The sequence below is a fragment of the Echinops telfairi genome, unplaced genomic scaffold (genome assembly GCF_000313985.2).
Source record: "Echinops telfairi isolate 266 unplaced genomic scaffold, ASM31398v2 ScPeMD7_25;HRSCAF=90, whole genome shotgun sequence".
NCBI classification, from domain to species: domain Eukaryota; kingdom Metazoa; phylum Chordata; class Mammalia; order Afrosoricida; family Tenrecidae; genus Echinops; species Echinops telfairi.
In genome coordinates, this window is record NW_022103922.1 from 7,060,236 (window position 1) to 7,075,680 (window position 15,445).

The following is a 15,445-nucleotide window of genomic DNA, read 5'->3' on the forward strand; positions in this document are numbered from 1 at the left end:
TTGTGGTTCTGAGTGGAGTTTAGTTGGCAGAGTCAGGGATGTGAAACATCCTGACGGACGCAGGCCAGTGTTCCCCCACCGCCCCCCTCCCGCAGTGAGCCTGCCTACCCAACCTGGGGAAACATGGTGTACAGGATAGCCCTGGTGGCATGACAGTTAAGTGCGTGAGGACCAACAGAAAGGTCAGCAGTGATAACCCAGCAACCACTCACTTAAGGGAGAAGAGAGCCGTCACTCGGCCTCTGGCATGGTCGACAGCCTCAGAGAGCCTCTGGGGCAGCTCTACCCTGTCCTGTAGGGTCACGATGAGTCGGAATCGAGACTCCTGCTAAACTCCCCCTCTGCAGACCTGGGGTATTTGTACCGCGGAGTATTTTGGAAGACTTCTGATGGAGGGCCTGAAACCACTTTTAAAACAATTTGCATGCATTTATTTCTCTACCTAACCCACGGGAACAATTACAATCAGGGACAATTTAAAACATCCAAATAATGCCCTCCCGTTTTAAGCTGATTCTGAATAAACTCTCCTCTCAATAACCAGGCTGCTGAGCCACAAGGTCGGCAGTTCTAAGCCACCAGCAGCCCCTCGGGAGAAAGATGAAGCTCTCTACTCCCGTGGAGAGTTACAGTCTCCGGAAGCCCACAGTGGCAGTTAAAGGGCCGCACTAAGCCAGACGCCACGGCCGTGAGCGTGACTCGGTTTTCAGTACTCTGAGAAGCATACCAAGCCAGCCAGTGGTAACCGACTAGCTTGCAGACAGATTGTTGCCAAACAAGGAAGCAAGAAACTGAAGGAAATTCCACTGTCCTTGAGGAATTCCCCCACACCCTTTAGGGAAGGGGGCGGAGTCACTGCACCGGTTCTCAAGAACTGGTTGTGAGGAGACCTGGGACATTGGGTCAGACAGAACGTCTGGGCCAGCTTCTAACAGTCACTCATCCTGGGTGGGACCAGTGATAGGAAATCTTGTTGCCAACTTCCTCTGTGGACAGTGAGCAGTTGGGACAACCAGTGATAATGGAGTGCCTCAGAAATGATTCACCTCTGAGGGAAAGAGGAGAAGGATGACTCCCCCACTTTCCACAGGTTCCTTCCACCAGAGTGCGTCCATTCCGACACCAGCCGAATGCCCCTCTGTGTTTTCACATTTCCCTTTGCTTGTTCGAAGGAGCGTGTGTACAGCCTGGACAGGCTCCAAGACCGCTCCCGCTTCAGTCTTGCTCCTTGTGTTGAAACCTCTTGGACCACTGCTTAGGGTTGAGGGATAAGGAATCTGAGGGAATTCTTGTTTGTTTGTTTTTAAAGAAGCCCACTGTATTTGTTTACACGGCTCAGCTCAAGATAGGCTATCAACCCCATCCTGTTAAACCTGCCATGCAGGTGATTCTCTTTCTTTTGTTTCCTTGCCCTCCTCAGACGTCTCACTGTTATTACTGTTTATTATCAGCAGTTATCAATCTGAACTTCTGCAACTTTGGGGGTTAGCAACATCCTCTATAATGTACACATAGGATGGCTTCAGCCAATCACCCACTGCCAACCTTGTAGGCCATGCACATTGCTAGCCAATGAGATGTACCAACTGCAAACCCAAACGAAACGCCAGACTTTGCCGCAAGGGCGGTTCACTGTGACAGGGATGTGTCGTAAGTCGGGGAGCCGAGAAACACACTCACATGCCTTACGAGGTTGGGAGTAACCTTGGGGCCTGGGACCGTGGAATGAGGAAGCCTACCAGGCTTCCTAGGGGCTGTTGGGTAAGACCTGACATTTCAACCGGAGTCGCTGTGTGGGGTGTGGGGTTGTGCTACTTAGAAATGAAATGAAAACCTTTTTCTTTCCTTCTCCAGGGAAAAGCATAGATGTGGAAAAAGGTGGCATCCGAGATGGCATCTCGAAGGAGTCTCATGGTAAGCGTGTACTGCTCTCCTGCCAGCCCCTCCCTGCAACAGGGGACCAATTGGAGAATGAATGAATAAATGAATGAGGAAGGAAGGAAAGGCATTGTGTGTCAGGTACTATGTTAGCTGCTTCGTGTACAAAGTTTTTTTTTTTAATATACCCCACAAAATTCAAGAGAGAAAATACTAGTGTGCTCCCCATTTTCCAGGAGAAGACAGAGGGTCCAAATGCCCCAGACAGTCACCCGAGACATAGCAGTGGTAAAACATGAAGGTCAGGCTTGAGAACCTCCAGCCTGGCTGTGGGACCTTCTGAGGACCCGGGAGCTTTGCACTCTTTTGCTCGAATGTCAACATCGATGAAGGGCCAGACACCCCTCCCCAGGATGACTAACCCCAGAGGGAATGATAGAATGGTTTTTACATATTTAAACTGTAGTTGGAAACTCAGTACAAGGAGTTTAAAGGGTTCTCACTTCTCCTGGACAAATTCCGGGCAGATTTCATAGCCTCCGTTTGTGCTGTGAAGCGAATTACCTGGTGCTGCCCAGCTGGCCCATTGTGGTTGGCACAGTGGCATTTTCCAGGCAGGGTCAGGGATGGCGATCGCCATTCTAAGCTGAGCAAGACTTGAGGTTTCCCAAGATGCAGGACTTGGGGTTTTAAAACCAGGACAGTCCTGGGAACCCAGTCAAAGGAGGAAATTGGCACAAATATCATCTGCCTCTTGCTCAAATTGCAGGCATATTATGTTGTTGTTTGTTGTTGCTAGATTCTGAATCACAGCTTCCCTCTGTACCACAGAACAAAACACCGCCCAGTCCTGCCCCGCCCGCACAGTGGGTCTTATGTTTGAGCCCATTATTGCAGCCAAGGGGTCAGTCCGTCTCCTTGAGAACTTTCCTCTTTTCCGCTGCCCCTCCATTTTACTAAGCAGGAAGTCCTGCTCCACGGCCTGGTCTCTCCTGAGAACATGTGCAAAGTACGTGAGATGAAGTCTTGCCGTCCTTGCCTCTAAGGAGCACTCTGGCTGGGCTTCTTCTAAGCGGATCTCTTTGTTCATTTGGCAGCCCGCAGTACTTGCATTATTCTTCGCAGACACCGTAGTTCAACTGCATCAATTTTTCATTGCTCCCCTAGAAAACAGCCCCTAGAAAACAGGCCTCTAGCTTTTCTTTGAGAACTTACTGATCTTTTTTTGCTCCATGTAATTGATGTGCTTCCTTCTCTACAGACACAGCGTTTGGGGAGACGTAGGCCCGGCCCAAACGCCTTACTGGAAGCAGGATGTCTTGGCCGGTGGTGTGAAGCCGTGTGAACAGGGATGGAGGAGAGGCCAGTGAACAGGGATGGAGGAGAGGCCAGTGGGCTGCAGAAGGCGCAGGACTTGGACGATCCATGCACAGCAGATGGAACCTGCCCCGGAGAGGCAGAAGGAAACTGCGAAAGATGGAAGAAAAAACGGTAGCCCGCACGAAGAACTCGGCGGAAGGCGCTTCTTTGCACCGAGCCCCATTCCTCCCAAAGAACCCCATCCTTCCAAGGCTGGCGAGGAGCCCCGGCTCAGAGGTCAATTGCTCCAGGCCAGAGGACGCTGCCTGGCTGTAGCCCTCCAGTCTGAATACTTACTGCTCTGTCTTGCAGCGTGGGCGTGGGCGTGAGTGATTTCTTTTGCAGGAACATGGAAGTAGATCTTCAACAGGAAGCGTGCGACCAAACGGTCCCTTGCACCTGTCTAGGTGCCCACCTTATTTCACTCCCCGAGGCTTCCCTGGCTTAGTCTCTGCGCTGACGCAGCCGTGCAAGCTCCCGGTCCGTGTAGAGGTCAGCTTTACAGCTCTCTGGTCCTCATGTCCTACCCGATCTCATGTCAGCACAGTGACAATGCGATGATACCCATTGTCCAGGTGAGGAAATCCAGGGAAAAGTTGCTTTCCCAAGCCAGGGGCTGGCAGGCTCGCAGGGCTGTTAGGCCCTGCTCTTTTGGGATACAGTCCGCAGGTGTAGTTTACTCTAAGCAGTTAGTTTTGTAGACAACCGTGTACCAAGTACCCTGCCCAGGCAACCCCCATGCCAGGCACCGAAGCCACCGAGCTGAGAAGTCCCAATGCCTGTATTCAAGGAACTCGTAGTCTAAAGGGGAGACGACAGGCACCAGCCTGGTGTCGTTGCGTGAGATACTGGGACAATGGTGGTGAGAAGGTCAAGCAGAGGAGGGGACTCCGAAGGTGGCTACCACTGTACGCCTGGACGGTGATGAAACCCCAGCACTTCAATAGCCGAGGCAGTTTTCATTTGTGAAGGGGCCAGTGTTTAACGGGATTGTGAAGAACGGCTCCTGAGTTCTTTGTACGAGGTTGCTTCCAAACCAGTGTGGGCAGGTGGGGTTTTCCCAGGTACTTTCTGAAGCCCTGCTTTGTCTCATCATCCTCACCTCTATTTATTTGCCTATCCTATAACCTGCTGCTTATTTATTTAGTACTAGCATTATGTAACAATCCTTCTTTTTTTATGTAAATGCTACTGAATTTTGAATCCATGACCAAACATCAATGATGCAACTTTCCAGAAGTCCAGCAATGGCTCAACAGGAAGTCACTGCGAGTCAATCTGACTCCTGCAAGCCCAAAAGGACAGGGTAGAACTGCCCCTGTGGGTCTCTGAGGGAAGCTCTTTATAGGATAGAAAGCTTCGCCTTTCTCCCAAGGAGTGGCTGGTGGTTTCGAACTGCGGACCTCACAGTTAGCAGTACAACTCGTAACCACTATGCTACCAGGACTCCGACGCCCAATAATGGACTGTGAAAATGTCCTTCCACCCAGTTTCCCTGCGTTCTTCTGGGACTAATCCAGGCCATGAGATGACACTGTGCGTGTTTGCACTGGCTCTGTCTTGGGTCCTCATTGTCACACAGAAAGAGTAACATGTTTGGCGCCTGCCGTGTGCTTCGCTTCGTCGTGCCATGGATGTGTGATGTCTTTCTTCGCAGCCCCCTCGGAAGTTGAGGCTTTGTTTGTGTTTAGATCGCGGCTTCCATAGCATCTTGAGCCTCCTCCAAGGCGCTCAGTACATGCCACCTACCTGCACCCTACCGTTGGACAGCAGTGTGTGTTTGCTCAGTGATGGTCTTAGGATCAGGTGATGTTGCTTTTGCTCAGAGTGAGACCTTGACCCCCCAGGGTCCACAGGGATGGATCTTTGATTAAGCCTGTGTGGCAGAATTGGAGCCCTGAGTTGTGGTGTCATGACATTCAGTTGCTCACCAAAAGGTCAGCCGTTTGGGTCCACCCCAGAGGCACTTTGGAAGAAAGGCCTGGCCATCTACTTTCAGAAAAGCAGCCACTGACCATCTCACGAAGCCCAGTTCTCCTCTGACACCCATGGGGGTCCCTGTGAGGAGCGTCGGCCCCACACCTGGTGTTTGGGGTTCCGTGATGGAATCATTCTTAGCACAGCACCACTGCCACCCCAACCCCAAACAACTCATTTCCTCTCGCGTGTAAACTTGCCTTTGATGCTGTGCTTGCCAAGTGGCACGTCCTTTTGTGGAGACTCGGGCAGCATGCATTGACAGTCACTGTCCGCCACACTGATTTGTGCCAGAGAAGACGCATGCGCCCACTGCACCCTGGAGCTCCTATGGCCTCATTGCCACCCAGGCCTCCTGAAAGCCAGGTGACCAGAGGAACCACCACAGTGCCCAGGTGAAGGCTACAGGATGCTCTCCGCCCCACCCCCACCCCCACCCCTGAACCCTTTCTGTTGGCCTTTCTTGCACATTCCCATTTGCACACGGCTCCTTATATCTGGGTTGAGAGAAGCAAGGATTCCGAAGGAGCCGGGCAGGCAGCCTGCTCGCTCTGCCCCAAGCCCATACACCTCCTCAGCACATTGGATGTTTACAGCACTTTATCTCCTGTCTGGGTTGTGTTTCTTTGTAAGGGACACAGGCAGAGTTCTGTGTGGCCACTGTTTTGATGCCTGCATTAACTTAATAAAAATGTATTTATTTTGGTTTTTTTCTCTTTAAATCATTTTATTGGGGGCTCCTACAACTCTTATCACAATCCATTCATCCATCCATTGTGTCAAGCACATTTGTACATTTGTTGCCATCCTCATTCTCAAAACATTTGCTTTCTACTTGAGCCCTCGGTATCCACTCCTCATTTATTTTGCTTCTTAAGACACAGCAGCCCGTCCATTTCCTTGTTTCTGTAGAAGTAAGTTGAGCATCTCCGTGGGGATGGTTCTTGGGAGTCAGTGTCACAGCCTCTCTTGGCTCAGTGTCTTCATACTCTGTGCTTATCTGGCCCCACTGGATGATGCAGTGCTCGGCTGCTAACTAAGAAGAGGTTGACCTTCGAATCTGCCCAGAATTGCCTCAGAAGAAAGGCCTGGCAATCTCTCCCCCCAGCCCCCAACCCCCCAAATCAGCCACTGAAAACCCCGAGGAGCACAGTTCTTTGGCACACGTGGGGACACGATGCACCGGAGTGGACGCAAAGACACCTGGTGGTGGTGGTGGTATTCACATCCCACGCTCTTGAGAAATGCCAACAGCAGGAACTTGAAAGAAGGAAAAAAAATCATTGAAAACTCGCGTCCTCAAGAGAGGACTCAGGATGATACTGCGAGGTCTTTCAGAGACAGAGGCAGAGCGAGACCTTGAGTTAATAGATTTATTGAGGGAGGTGAGGCTCTAGGGAGCAGGAAATCAAAGGAAACAAGGTGAAAAGGGGTTAGGATCGCTGCCTAAAGGTTAGAGCTGCCCTTTGCCTAAAGCCAGAGAATTCGCTAACTCAAAAGGTCTAGGAGCCAGGAAGGTGTCCCTGAGGTCCCAGGTGAGTAGGGATAAAAGAGAGAGAGGACAAAGGAAATTCCATAGTATTTATGCTTTGGGGGCCATCTATACATTTTGTAGACGTGATGAATCCCATGCATCTTTCTGGTTGGTGCCGGTAACTCCAGTGGGCTAGGCCCCAGCTGATATCACTTAATCGTGTGGGAAGATGGGCAGAGTAAGCTTCGTAAACAGGAGCTACGTCTCTGCTGTCTTCAGTAACGCTGCCACCGAGCCCTAGAGAAACAAAGAGAAGAATCCGAGTTCACTACAAACTGAAGACCTGCAGAGGTAGGGCTGGGAGCGAGGGGACTTTCCACCAAGAGGGTAGGTACCCAGAAGGGAGACCCACAGCAGCTCCCAGGAAACGGATCGATTCTTAGCAGCAGGTTCTTTCTGAAAGTGAGCGGCCCAGAACCAAGTCAAGGTTGTCGCATTGTTGCGGGTTCGAGTAAATGAAGACCACGACCATGTCCAATTCAATGAGGTGAAGTCTTTATTTCTCAGGCAGGCTCAGGACTGCAGAGGGAACATTTAAAAGGAGTGGTCCGCCATATTGCCTTGGGGGTTGACCTTGACCTTTATATCATTTAGGGAGTGAGCTGAATACAAAACAAGTTAAAAATTCATTTATCACTAAGTAAGTGATATTGACAAGAAAAATAAGAGTATATTTAGGTAAAGTCTTGGGTGCCTTGTTTCATGATCCCAGCCTCCCTGGTGAGGGGAGAAAGACTTACTGCTTTTCTCTGAATGGAGAGGGGTAGTTGAAACGAGGATTGGCTGAAGAGCAATAACAAGCCTGCATTCCATTGATGATAAGCACAGAGTACTTTGGGCTGAGCAAGGTGGGTGAGAGGGCGAGGAGGCCTTTGGGAGGGAAGGAGGCTTTTGTGACAGTTTTGCTTAGCCTTTAGGTTAATTAAAAAAATGGGAATCTTCTGATGCCCATTTCTTTAATTGACCTAAAGGCTAAGCAAAACTGTCACAAAAGCCTCCTTGCATTCACAACAAATAGTAAACAAACAAACAAAAATGCATTGGTGAGAACGGACGGGTTGGAGCAGAGACCCAAAGCCCATCTATGGACATTGGAGCATCTCCCCACAGAGGGGTCGCAGGGAGAGGGTGAGTCAGTCGGGGTGCAGTAGAGCACTAATGGGTCACACAATATACCTCTGTTCCCTGGAGGCCTCCTCACCCTCCCACTATCACGACCTCAGTGCTGCCTCCCAAACTAGACTAGACAGGAGCATGTACATAGACATAGGCAAGAGATAAAACTCACAACACATGGAGCCCAGGAACAGGAATAGAGATACCAAAAGGGTAGGGGGGAGGGGGCCACTGGTCACAATGAATAGCACACAACATACCCCCAGTCAGGGGAAGAACAACAGAAACCAGAGGGGAAGGGAGATGGTGGTTGGAGTGAGATTTGAAAATAATTGACTATCTACAATCTATCAGGGGGGCATGAGGGTTGGGGGGTGGGGAAGGGAGGGCAAAAAGGAGCTGATCCCAAGGGCTCAATGGAAAGTAAATATCTAGAAAAGAACGATGGAATACATGTATGGATATGTCAGATACAATTGATGTATGGTTTGTAAGAATTGTAAAAGCCCCCAATAAAATGATTAAAAGAAATGGGGTGACATGAGCTTGTGGATTTCAACATCACCCAGCTTAATGGCCCGGCCTCCAGGCTGGGGTTAAGGAGGTGTGGTTTATATGAATGGTAAACATGTAGATGAGACAGTTGACACCTGCTCCCATGTACCATTCAGTGCAATGGTTACACTCAGTGCTGTCATCGCCACTACCCATTGTTTCCATATGCTTCCACCTGCATCGAAGCTCAGTGCTCCCTGAGCTCATGCCCCACCCACTCACACCCTGGCAATCACTAGTGCATTCTGATCTCTGGGTAGTTGCTGATTTCTTATAAATGAGTGTGGTAGTCACATAATCTGTTGTCAACTTGGGAAGGGGTGGAGTCTAGCCTGTCAATCAGGTCGCAGCTCGATGACCTCATTTGGAGGTGCCACAGAGATAAATAGCTCGCTGGAGGTCAGATCCACACAGACTTTCTTCTTTGTATTCTTGATGACAAGACACATGGAGCTACGCTCGAGCCCTGGAGTTGGAGGAACCACATGGAGACCTCTGCCAGCACCGAGATGCTTCCACCACCACTGGGTCCACAAGACTTTCCTCCCACTGGCCTGTGATCTCCCTGCATTTGGCGTCATTGCAGGTATTGCATGGGTCTGAAGAGGAATTTATAGACTGGTATTGGACATAAGGGCTAACATCAGAGTTATGGACTTGATCTGGACTGGGAGGGTGTTTTCCTAATATATAATTACTTTTTGATTTAAAGCCCTTTCTTATACACATATGAGTGTCTCTGGGTTTGTTTCTCTAGTCAACCTAGACTAACACAATGAGATAGTCTTGATTGTCTAGGGCTGTCTTCACAGAAATACAACAAATAGGTGACTTCACTGGTTAGGTATTTATTTTCTCACAGCTCAGGAGTGTCCACGTCTATGCAGGGCACTAGCTCTAGAGAAAGGCGCAAGAGCTCTCTGTGTTTCGGCTCTGGAGGCAGGTCCTGACCTTTTCTGAGCATCTGCTCCCAGGCCATCTTTGCCTCCGCCCCCACCCCACCCCCACCCCCAGTCTACTGCTTGTTTCATCTCTGTTGTACTTCAAAAAGAGCAACTCAAGACACACCCTACGCTCATCGTGCCTCCTTAACATACAAAGACACCTGTTCCCGAATGGACATATAAGGTATAAGGGTTAGACCTTACAACACGTTTGGTCCAGGGAAACAGTTTAATCCATAACATTTCATCCTATTACCCCCAAATCCATGTCCTTGCTACGTACAACCACCTGTGCCCCATCACACCATCCCCAAAGTCTTACATCTAAACCATATATGAAGGTATCTTCATGTGTGTTCCTTCCTGGAGCAACATTCCTCTTCCACTGTGAGTCTGTCAGATTGAGACCAGACATCGTCTAGTTCAAAGGTACAATGGTGGGGCAGGCCCAAGGAAGGCATTCCCATCACAGATAAGAGAAGTTGGAACAAAGGCAGGAAGAACAGGCACCCAGGAACCCCGGTGGCATGGTGGTTACATGTTGGGCTGCCAACCACAAGGTCAGCAGTTCAAAATCACCAGCTGCTCCACTTGAGAACAAGGCAAGACTTTCTACTCCTGTAATGAGTTACAGTCTCAGAAACCCACAGGGGCAGTCCTATACTGTCCTATAGGGTGGCTATGAGTCAGAATTGTCTCGATGGCAATGAGTTAGAGAAACCCTCAAATTCAGCAAATCAACTGGCATGAGCTCTCAAGGCTTGACCAGAAACCTTGGATCTGAGACCATTTGGGAGATGACACACCTTCCAGACGCAGGGTATTTGCCATGCCCTCTGGATGCTGGGGTGGGGGTGGGGGTGGCTTCTAGGCCCTGTGCTTCAACTCTGCCTTTCATTTCCGATGGACAGGCCACTCCACTGCCTCCACTTTGGTCAGGCCCCGCTCCCCTAGTCCATCTGAGTGGCAAACCCAACCCCCAGGGCCTGGCCATCTACTTCTGACAATCAGCCACCGAAAACCCTCCCTGGAGGGTGGACCCCCTCCCTGGAGTCGTCCCACATACAGGAGCAAAAGAGCAGCAGGGTCTCCTGAGTCAGAGCCAACCCACAGCAACTCATAACAATATTGGCATGAAAAAGGACCTAGCATTCCATTTCTAGAACGTTACCCTGCTGCTGTGTTCTCACAGATGTGCAAGGGTGTTCAGCCGCGGCCTTCTTTATAATAACCAAACACTGGAAACAACCCAAATGTCCATCAGTAGGAACTGGTTCAATAAACGGTGACCTATCCAAACCATCGAATACTGAGTTAGACAGCCCCAGGAATAAATGAGGAAGGTCTTTCTGAAATAAGGAACGGTTCTCCAAGATACATGCATTGTTTGAAAACAAAACAAAACAAAAGAGTAAGGCAGAGAACCAAATGTACAGCAGGCTATAGTTGATACAGATATAACATGTAACGTTAAAACCAAACTCACGGCCATCCGGTGGTAGTGACTGGATAGGACAAGGGAGGACTGCCCCTGTGAGTGGGACTGTAACGACTGGAACAGAAAGCCCCATCTTTCTACTGAGGAGCACCTGCTGGTTTTGAACTGCTAACCTTGCAATTAGCCGCCCAGAACAACCACTCCTCCACAAGAGCTGCTCCTTAACCAACTAGATACCTGTTATTTCCGAATAGGGATGTAGTCCTTGTCTTGTAAGGTTATAAGAAAATTAGGAAATAAATCTTAGAAGCTTAGAGGAATTATAAGAATTTTAAAGAAAATTTATTATTAGCACTTTTTTAGTGTCCAGTATACATAAACTTTAACTACTTCACAATCTTAAAGATATGTTTCTTCCTCCACTCTAAAATCTCTATAATTACATCTTTCACATTTAGCTCTGCAACCCATCTGAAATTAATTAATTTTTTCTGTATCGTGTGAGATAGGTTTTCAAAGTATAGGAAATGTATACTCATGGATGCCCCCTGTGGGTATACAGGTGTCCCTGCACTGTTCCTCCCTCCCGCTGTGAGACCGCTGCTAACAAAGGTGAGCATCAGCCACCACAGTTCACATTGAAGGAGTGTTTTCTTAGCTGCCCAGCGCTGCCTCCACCCAAGGCACTTCTACTCTACAATTCTACACAAAACACTTCCTTAATCCACAGCTTTACACAAAAGTGGCAGGCTTCAAAGAACAAAAAATCTTATCATTACATGCCCACCTTCCCGATAGGATCACTGAAGACAAATGGGTGCACAAGCAAAGGTGGTGAAGAATTCTGATGGTGCCCGGCTATCAAAAGATATCGCATCTGGGGTCTTAAAGGCTTGAAGATAAACAAGCGGCCATTTAACTGAGAAGCAACAAAGTCCACATGGAAGAAGCATACCAGCCTGTGTGACCAAGATGTCAAAGGGATCTGGTATCAGGCATCAAAGAACAAAAAATCATATCATTGTGAATGAGAGGGAGTGCAAAGTGGAGACCCAAAGCCCATCTGTAGGTAATGGGACACCCCATTACAGAAGGGTCACAGGGAGGAGACGAGCCAGTCAGGTTGCACTGTAGCAACAATGAAACATACAACTTTCCTCTAATTCTTAAATGCTTCCTTCCCCCACTATCATGATCCCAATTCTACCTTACAAATCTGACTAGACCAGAGGATGTAAACTGGTACAGATAGGAACCAGAAACACAGGGAATCCAGGACAGATGATTTCTTCAGGACCAGTGGTGAGAGTGGCGATGCCTGGAGGGTGCAGGGAATGTGGGGTAGAAAGGGGGAACCGATTACAAGGATCTACATATAACCTCCTCCCTGGGGTACAGACAACAGAAAAGTGGGTGAAGGGAGATGCTGGACAGTGTAAGACATGACAAAATAATAATAATTTATAAATTATCAAGGGTTCATGAGGGAGGGAGAGGAGGGAGAGGGAAAAATGAGGAGCTGATACCAAGGGTTTAAGTGGAGAGCAAATAATTTGAGAATGATGAGGGCAACGAATGTACAAATGTGCTTTATACAATTAATGTATGTATGGATTGTGATAAGAGTTGTATGAGCCCTCATTAAAATGATTTATTAAAAAATTTTAAAAAAGGAATTTCCAACACAGGCCAGTCTTTCCAGGGTTGAGGGATTTATAGCCCCTGCGTCCCCCAGTTATTAGTTGCTGTCTGAGGGTTTATCTCAGGATGCCCTTGTCCGGTGTTCTGCTGAGTCATCCCATTCAGTTAGCAGGGCCTGCCTGCCGTTGGGGTGTGCCTAGCAAGCTATGTTTACAGAATGGAGAGAGCCTTAGCTAGGCCTCAATTGGATGATTACCGCTACGCCGCCACTCCCCCCACTGCAATGTCATCCTTCTCTCAAATCAGGAGACTAGTCTCTAGCTAGGGAGCCCTGGTGGCACTGTGGACTAGGCATTGGATGGCTAACCATGAGGTCAGAGATTCAAACCCACCAGCCGTTCCTAGGAAGAAAGATGAGGCGGTCTGGTCTTGCAAAGATCTCTAGTTTCCAAAACCCTGTATCCGATCACTGTAAGTGGGAATGGACTCATTTACAGTGGGCTTATTCTTTTGTTTTGGTTTCCAACAGTTTTATTGGCATCTATTCACATATCATACAATTCAATAGTTCAATCACATTAAGAAGAGTTGTACAATCATCATCACACTCAGTTTTAGAACATTTTCTTCATTCTTGTACTCATCATTATTAAATCCCCATTTCCCCCCAACCTCCCCTGCCACACCCCAAGGGACCATTCATCCACTTACTGTCTCTATGGACTCACCTAGCCTGGATTTCATAGACAGAAAAACATTAAAAAGCAAACCAACAACAACAACAAAAGCTAGTAAGAATAACAAAGTAAAACAGACAAAAACCCCAATTAAAACAAAAGCAGAAAATATTAAAAACTCGAACTAATTTAATGGATCAAAAGGGAGATCAAATGATAGGGTGCTAAAGTGTAACCTAACTGCATCTGCAACAGTCCACTTTACAATGCCTGCTGCACATAAGCCAGGCTGTTCATATCCCTGGTCCATGCTCAGAGGGGGGTCTCCAGGGACTTAATCCACATGCATTTCTTCTTCTTCTTCTTCTTCTTCTTCTTTTTTAAAACTGAAGCGGCTTTAAAATAGGTCAAAGGAGAGATCAAGTGAAAAGATAGTACATTTTGACCTAACGATCTGCTATTAAGGAATTTACAATGATTTCTGTCTAATAGCAGGGCTATTTACATGCCTCAACTATGATTGGAGGGTCTTCACTGGAGGCTTGATCTGTGAATGGACCCTGCAAATGGACTGTGAGCTTCTCCTGATGGCCACCATCTTCTGCAAACCAGGTGTTCACAATCTAAACTCTGATGCCATTCCCTCCTGTAGATTTGGATGATCTTATTGTCAATTCTTGGATCACACAGGCTGGTGTGCTTCTTCCATGTGAGCTTAGTTAACACCTCCCTTAGACGGCTGCTTGTTTGAAAAAAGCCTTTAAGACCCCAGACGCTATTCTTTCTGATAGCTGGGCACCATCTAGTTTTTTCACCACACAGTGCCACGACACCGGATCTTTAGTGATCTCTTCATGAGGTCAAGCATCATGGGCTTGCTTTTTTAGGAGGAACCCTGGTGGTATGTTGAGCTGCTAACCAAAAACTCAGTGGTTTGAAACCACAACTACTCCAGGGAGAAAGATAAAACTGTCCGCTCCGGTAAAGAGTACAGCCTCAGAAACCCACAGGGGCAGTTTCGCCCTGGCCTGTAAGGTCATGATGAGTTGGAATTGACCAGATGGCAGTGAGATTTTTTGGGTCTCTCTTTTTTCTTTTTAAAGTCTTTATATCTACTATATTGATCCATCATCTATTTGGAGCCCTGGTGATGTAGTGGGTTAAAGTGGGGCTGCTAATCCTAAGCTCAGCAGTTCAAACCCACAAGGCACGCTGTGGGGAAAGGATGAGGCTTTTTGCTTCCGTAAAGAGTTATAGCCTCAGAAACACACAAGGGCCCTACTGCTCTGTCCATCATGTCCCCAGGAGTCAGAGTGGATGGGCTGTCAGTGGTTTTGGTTTGGTTTGGGTTATTTTTCATGTGTTTATTTAGTTCTATCTATCATTTACCTATCTACATCTATCATCTACTTAGCAATAACAATCAATCTCCTGATCTGTATCTGGAGTCACTAGTTGGTGAAGATGATTAGTGAGCCCACCTGCTAAATGAGTGGAGGTCTGTTGCACCCAGAGGTGCCTCAGAAGAAACGTCTGGCGATCTCCCTTGGGAAAGTCAGCCTCTGGGAACTGAAGGAGCACCATTCTACTCTGGCACATGCAGACACGTGAGTCAGAACCGACTCAATGGAAACTGGATTATCTTTGGTTTACAGAAACTTCCATGGCTTTTTTTCCTCCAACCCACTGTAAATTCACTAGCTATTGATTTAGAAACAGGTTCTTTCTTCATTTGAGCCCAAAAATATAGGGGCATTTTAATTCTAGGAGGAGGTAATTTCATTCCAATCTTACAATGTTGGTACAAAATAAGATGCCTCTTCTACTAGTTAAAGGTCTAAAATAAAAAACAAGTAAGGTATATAACCATGCTTTCCTGGGATGTTTGCACCAGCTTCAAGGCTGCAGAATTAAATAAATGTTCTCTCATTTTCATGTTTCCAAACCAAATCCCAACCTCTCTGCTATCCAGTCAATGCTGACCTCCACACGTGTCCCCTGTGAGTTTCTGAGACTGTCACTGGTTAAGGGAGTAGAGAGCCGGGCTTTCTCCTGAGGAGATGCTGGTGGTTTCAAACTGCCAGCCATGCAGATCGTACCCCAATGTGTAACCACTCTACCACCAAGTGTTTAGCGTAGTGTAAAAGAGCCTGACCAAAGGGTAAATTGCATTGAGTGAATCTGCCGCCCAAGACCTCTTTAAAGTGTTGAAAAGCAAGGAGGCAAGGTGTGCCTGCCCCAGGCCATGATATTCTCCATTGCTTCATATGCATGTGAAAGCTGGACATTGAACAAGGAAGATCAAAGCAGAAAGGATGCATTTCAA